This window comes from Polypterus senegalus, chromosome 1 (genome assembly GCF_016835505.1).
Source record: "Polypterus senegalus isolate Bchr_013 chromosome 1, ASM1683550v1, whole genome shotgun sequence".
NCBI classification, from domain to species: domain Eukaryota; kingdom Metazoa; phylum Chordata; class Cladistia; order Polypteriformes; family Polypteridae; genus Polypterus; species Polypterus senegalus.
In genome coordinates this window covers 234,135,313-234,142,812 of record NC_053154.1, presented here as the reverse complement: position 1 = coordinate 234,142,812, position 7,500 = coordinate 234,135,313, and the positions used below count along the sequence as shown (strand labels likewise).

Genomic DNA, 7,500 nt, shown 5'->3' with positions numbered 1-7,500 from the left:
TATCCAGTGACTGAAAATTTAAACCAGGAAAAGACTTCAATTTAAGCCAGGCAAAATATGCACCACCAGTGGAGACCAATGCTAATGTTTGACTAGCTGAAATAGCTGTTTGCTTAGTTGAGAATGTTGGTTATCTGACAGAGGGAACATCTCTCTTATTAGTAATCAAATAGCACTGACCAGTTGTTGCCATCACTCTGGGAGTATGGTAGGCTGGACAAAGCAGTCTTGACACACTAAGAAACAGCATTTGTAGAGATCATTTTATACTTTATGATGATACCGTTTTAGAGAACGGTTAGAAAATCCATTTTGGCGTATAAGCATTCCTGCTTTGGTTAACTTTCCTGTCATGATAGAATGTATTATAAATATTGAATGTGAAGAAGAATTATTATGGTTGTTTATACTCTCTGGTACCTTTAAAGGAATCATTTGTTTTATGTATTGTCATTTACGTCATTATAGAAAAATCAGCCATATTTTTGGGGAGTACTCAGTAATCACTTGACCCACTGTCTTGGGGATAGGTTCGGTCTGTCTGTCTAAACTTGGATTATCGTCAGCCCCAAAGAAATTTGAAAGTTTCATGGTATGAGAGAAAAAAAAAAGAAAAAAAAACTGACTTGAAAATATATTTTTTAATGTTTGTTTGGATAAAGAAGGCAGTGATTTCATTTGGGCCTAGAACGAATACTGTACATGATTTAATAATTAATGAAAATCTGCTGCATGTTTCTATATTTAACCGTATGATAGACATCAGGATATGTTTCTATAACAGAGTACTCCAGGCTCAAAGGCAAGCAGCAATTAAAGAAAAATGTATGTGAAATTCAAAATAATTGCTTTGTAACATTAACATGTTAAATTTTACCTTAATGAAAGATATTATTATTCATTAAAATCTATGCTGTTTTGTCTTACATGGCATGTCAATAGTAGTGCTTCAGCTATATTCATGATGTAAACAAGTAATAATGTTTTGGTGTTAATTTAATTGTTTAACTGATATCAACAATTATTATTAGGCCTCTATTTACGGATATTTAAATATAATATTTACTTTAAGGTGAATTTTTAAAAAATGTTAGGTATGTATCCTAATTATGAATTACAACAAATGGCCTTAAAGATCATAGATACCCTACTTCAAGAGTCAGTAGCCCAAAAACAAACTTAGCAGGTTACTCACTGGTGAGGCATAGTTGTCCCGAGGATATGAACCAATAATTCAATCCTGCGTTGAGATCTATGACCATGCATTTGTTCCAGTTTCAGCCAAGGCAGCCTTTAGTAAATCAAAGAAGTTGTCAGTCATAAAGTTAAAAGGCAGGCGTTTTGAAATACTGCATAATAGCAGTTTACCGCTTCCTTTGCTAAATATTACACGATAACGTGAATCTGTTACAATATTTTCATAATCCTTAGGCTGTTTCATACAGCTAATGTCAAAATACACTTTAAAATGTGATTTGTCAGTGATACTTCAAAAACATCAGTGCATTTTTTTCATTGTATTGTTGCACAATAAGTCTTTCAGTGTAAAAAATCCCACAAATGTATTTTTCAATCAGTATAATAGTACAGAAATATAAGTTGGGCAAAACAAAAAAAAAAAAACAACACAAAACAAAAAAATGTATTGTAGACTGGAAAAAAGCGAATAAAAGTAGCTGTGGGATATTGTGCTGATATAAAGAGGGCCTTAAAGGAAAGACGAAATGCCTACATTTTCTTTGTGGTATTGGTGAATAAGAAGGGAGTATCATTTTCATTGCAGAATGATCTCTTCTGTCGAAGCACAAAAGCAGATGTTCCTCATTAGGAACTCCCATTGTCTACATATCAAAACTATGAGCAGATAATTTCATCCTGTTTTACCCATAACATTCTGATGGCCCTGAATGTTTTCAGGGCTTGACTGCTAAAGTGCAACAGCAACGTGAACTTGCACTAAAAAAAGAGAGGAGGGAAAAAAAAAAGGAAGAAAAACCCTTCCTTGTTCTCAACGCATTTTATTGCTGGGATACGGAAATTCCTGGTAAGGTACATCTTTTCGAGTTTTCTTTTCCCGATGTGGTAGAATGCATGCAATCTCAGCGTCCAACTGTTGAAAACTGAAAAGAGTGATTGTGGAGGCAGACAAGGGAGGTCCGATTACGTTACAATCAAAACATTTCACTGCAGCTTACTAGTGAGAGTGCTGGTAGTGGCACTGGGGCAAGTTAAACAGCCTTTCGATCCATTATACATAGCGTGCTCAGCAACATTTTCCCAGATGGTATGAGGGGCAGTCATACTGCTAGCTGGCATCTTGTTGGGCAGTCACTGGCATCCTCATGGATCTGGCATTTTCAACGGAGTTTAGAAGACTTATCATTCCAAATGTGTCCTATTTTCCTGCATTGAAGCCAGACATCTGTTTATCCCATTTTCTCTTGGAGTTTGTTATAGCTTTGGATTTAAAAAAAAAAAAAAGTTTTGTCAGATTTAACAGCTGTTACAGAATTTCAACCCTAGTGGATCTTTAAATATTTTAAAACTGACCTCAGACTTAATAGATTATTAATATTATTGTTAGGTTGAGTGGGTTGGTGTGTGTGTGTGTGTGGGGGGGTTGGGGGCTATTGTTTCATTGAAATGCTCAAATGCTGAGCCTCTTGCTGGCAGGCTGACAGGGAAAGATCACATAATAGACTGGGTTTTAAAATACATGTGGAGTGCTTTAATGATAACAGTGGTTTAGCTTCATGCACACCTGTAATTTACATCTTCAGAGTAATAATAGAGAAGTGACTGAGGACTGATTGGGGTTTTCCTAGTCAACAGTGCTCCTTTTCACTTCCTGTCACAAAGGTCAAAGAAAACTGACCCTTTCTGGCAGCCCAGTTGCTGAATAATTCATGTGATTGACTTTTTTGTCAGTGCACGCAGTTGTGCTCTGGGACATTTTATTAATTTACCTCATTTAAAGAGCCTTTCCGCACCTGTTCAACTATTAATATCATGTAATTTATACTTATGCTGATTTTTTTCTTAATTTAATGTTCATTTTATTTTTTATTATGTTTATTTCTAAATCATTATGCTTGATTATTACCAGACGTTACAAACAGCCACGGGGCTTTTGCCTAGACCTTTACATCTTCTTGTCAGGTTGCTTTCAGGAGCTGGAGCATTTGACCATGATCAGTGTTTTTGTTTTTGCTTCATAGCCAACTAGAAAACTTAAAACGTTTTCCCTTATGGCTTTGCAAAAGCATGATTAAATCCGACTCTGTAGAAGCTGTACAAATGCCAGCATTTATAAGGTCAGTGCTTTTGTTAAAAATGCTATGTAAATGAGGATCTGCAAAAAGGGACATTAAACAAAATTAAATTCATTGTCTCCTTTAATGTCATTTACATTTTGGCTAAGTCTTGGACTGTCAAGGAGGATTTTTGAAATAATTTTAATTACACATTAGCTTGAGATCCGAGGGTTTTTCAATGAAGCAGCATTTGGATAACCTGCAAAATGGGGTCTGTTTATTAACTTCTTAAATGACATGTTTTCACTGCATCTGCACAGCATAATTAAAGCACTCTGTTTAGAGCCATTTTTTCAACTTTATCTAAAATATCTTTTTAAGACAATGTGCACATTTTTCCACACTCTTTCATTATTATTTATTTTTTTTTTTAGCAAATTTTACATTTTAATTAATATTTTGTAAGATTTTTGGATGCAACTGCAGCAAAAAGTCTGCCATGTATACAGATGTCCATGTGTGCTTTTTCACCCTTCTGTGGAAGAAGATCCAGCATTGATTTTAAAGATGCAGTATATGCCTGATTAATGAGTGTGCCGGTAGGAAATACATCTCAGGCCAGGGTAAAACTACTAGAGCTGTATCCGTGCAGTAGAAGTGCACAGGTGTGAACAGGCTTATGTTATTTATGAGCAACCCCTGTGCTACACAAAGGAAAAAAATAACTCTCCTTGTTCTCCCTTTATATTATTAGAGAACATGTCTTCTATCTGGCTAGAAATGGTAAAAGGGATTATTGACACAACACTGAATTTAACTATTAATATATCTAATTAGAAGCTGACTGAAACTTTCTTCTAAAAATGTGTCTCGTAACCTGGCGCTCTTTATAAACTCTCATGCTTGATTTTACATTAGAGCCTGGATTAAGCAGACTCAATAATGGATGGAAGGATGGGTGAAATTATTAAACAAAAGAATGCATGGCATTTATTTTATTATCCTGGGCAAATTAAGATTTCTCATCATGGGATCCCCACTATTCATTTTCAAATCAAAATTTAACCACTGAAGCAAACCAAAGTAAATTAAGTGTTCACCTATTGGCTTGTTAGTTTAAATCTATATTACTATTTTAATTTGTTTATTTAACGTGAATGTCTTTCAGTTACTCTACTGAATCACCAATTACCTCTGTGTTTTTGCTGTCTTATTTGCTCTTATTAGTAGGTGTGCATCTACCAAATGTACCTTATATTAGCCTTATTATATTAACCCTACATTGCGGGACCTTTGTATAAAGGCAGCATTTTTATGTCCAAGAGGAAGTCCATGAAAGGAGTTACAAAACCCATTTTGATGAGGTATACTTATAACTCAGAATTCACATTCTTTTTCAAATTCTTGCCCATTACAGTGTCAACTTTTTCACATGTTTTTTCACCACATATGTTAGGTTATTACAAAAAAAAATGAAAGACGTCTCCCTCATAAATTCTCAAGGGAGAAACAACACAGGAAAGAAAAAAAAATCAGCAGAACTCTAGTTGCTTTTTTAAATACAACATAATCAAGGCGGTTGAAGTAAGATATTAACAATTAGCAGGGAAAAGTCAAAAAAGACAAAAGGATGATTTGTGTTTTGTCTAGGTCTTAGCTAGATCAGATGTGGTGTAATGCATCTACTATTAGAAGAGTATAAAAAATGTATAAGCAATGGGATTCCAAGGGTAAATGGGTGCAGAAGCAAGAGCTGTTTCCCAGATCCAGGTGTATGCCAGTGGAGGCTGTCATCTTACATGCCAGTAAGTGATTGACAGCAAGGGCTACAGGAAGTGAAAACTCAAAGAGCTTAACCTGTACTTGGCAGACCTTCCATAGCTTACACTCAGTGAAAATGAAAACCATTCACCTTTGTCAGAGAGCCAGAATTCAAGCATCACCATTCAGCTTATCAACACCCTCAAGCTAGAAAAATATTTTGATTTACAGTATATTCAGTCTGTGGACTCGTGCAGTTTTGGTCATATTGATTATTGGTCTAGACCCATTGAAAAAAATTGATTTTTTGCATGATTAAATGCTAATACAGTGCTGAAAAATAAAATTAAAGCTACAGATGCAAACACATGTTTGACTTTTCAATCTTCATCAGTACACCTTTTAAAAACTGAATAGCCAAAGCATTTTGGTTCTTTCTTTTTTATTTTTAGCATGGAATTACATTTTCAGCCATTTTTTTGTTTGTTTGCAGATTCACATGAATGCAGCTCAATTCTAACTCTTGTGCACACCACACTTAAACATACATGTTCACGCATATTCTACAAATGTAGTATATAAAAGATGAAAAGTGATATATCAGAATAACATTTTCCATATTTATTTCTATGAGTTACAATACAGCCGCCTTTGTGTCATATTAGAAAATATTGTGATAAACAGTATTTTCACTTTGTGAGGTCATGTTTAGTTTTTTTTAAATAGTGGGTGTTTGTGTAATCCTCCTGCACTGCCATAATGACTGAAACAAAAAAGAAAAATTCTGAAATTATACATAGGTTTATAATTTGCCTTAAATGATATCTTATACCATATATCGATAGATAGATAGATAGATAGATAGATAGATAGATAGATAGATAGATAGATAGATAGATAGATAGATAGCATTAGGCATAGGATTCTATTTATTTATAGGACAGTGACATAGAAATAAATGTATCTCAGCAGTCTGGGCTAGTTGAAAATGAAATTTTTACATTAATATTCATTTGTGAAAAGTCAAATGAAAATTAGAAACTCAATGCCTTTTATTGCTTTTGAGCCTACCTCAAATATGTTCTTTTCATGTACATACACCCACGTAAAAACACAGATAAATATTATAATTGATACATATTTAAATGAATATTCATTCCATTCCAGTCTTATTAATCCAGTTCAGGGTTGCAGGGAGACACAGCCTAATCTAACAGTACCAAATGCAAGGCAGGAAGCAGCCCTGTATGTGTCCTTGAATTAATAAGTGGTATCTCTCTATCTATGTATCCATGTATGAAATAGTCAAAGCTCTCTTTTGACATCCACATTCAGAAGAGGCTATCTCATTTGACAGCACAGTGGAAGATGGAGTATTTTCCCAGTACTTCTTTGGGAAATGAGTTTAACATGTGTGGAGAGGAAGGGACTTACATTTGTGTTGTTGTAAGACATGTAGCATAGGCCCAGCTAACGGAAGACGCCGGCTCCAGCTTGTCGCTAGTGAAAGACGAAACATGGTTACACATCTGGTGAGAAAGAACAGTTCATTTCCAGAGACAGCTATCCCTGCTTCAGCTGAAAGAAGCTGTTTTGACAGAAACAAAGCCATGGGGGCTGGGATAAACGATTAGCACTACTAGGCACACTGAAAAATCCTCTGGCGTCATTGATAAAGAAATTCAAAAAGAAATATAGTCTTATCCTTAAAGCACCGTTTGAATATTTTACTCTGTTTGTTTAAGAGTTCATGAGCACTCAAAGTTTTCTAAGTGAGCGCATTTAAATTTAAAAGTGAAATTAAAACACGAGTTAATAGGGAGTCTGGCAAAGTTATTGAAAACCAAATTGGGTAACTGGCAAGATTTATCTGACTATGACATATGTGTAGGAAAAGAACTTTATTTGATTGTGAGTACAAAAAAGCAGCCTTTCTCCATGCGGCAACCTCCCCCCTCCCTTTCCCTCTTTTCAGGGCTGAATACACTGCTTGCATGGTCTGAACGTTCTCCTTGAGTATTGCTTGCAGGACTTGTGACCTCACAGAAGGCTTAATTTAGGCAGGCGACAGAGAGAAAAAAAAAAAAACTAACAGTTGGAGTAGGGTTATTAACCCACAATAGGCGGACGCAAGCATGTGTGTGTATGTGTGTGTGTGTGTGTGTGTGTGTGTTTCATTTGAATAACAACCAGTAAAATTGAATTGGTCTTGGTATTGTGTGAATTGTCAGAAATGCAATCCAAATTTGATTAGGATGCTCCTTGCACATTTGAAAAGTCCTCTTGTGACCCCCACAGCATCGGTAGGTTACAATTTATATTCAGTAATTCCAAATGGCAGTATTAACTTCTGATGATTAGCGGTAACTCTGCAAAGAGTTTCACTGAGGGCTCTGTCCATCTGGACATGAGCTGGGTGGCAGGGGGGAGGGTAGCGCAACTGTAGGAGATTTTCTGATTTTATAAATACAGTGGAAGTCACACA

At 35.4% G+C, this 7,500-nt stretch overlaps 1 protein-coding gene across 10 annotated transcripts in view; it reads left to right on the top strand.

Annotated features, from left to right (window-relative positions):
* ebf3a (EBF transcription factor 3a) overlaps nt 1-7,500 on the top strand; it is a 102,821-nt gene that overhangs the window by 8,262 nt on the left and 87,059 nt on the right. The gene's annotated exons all lie outside the window — the stretch shown is intronic.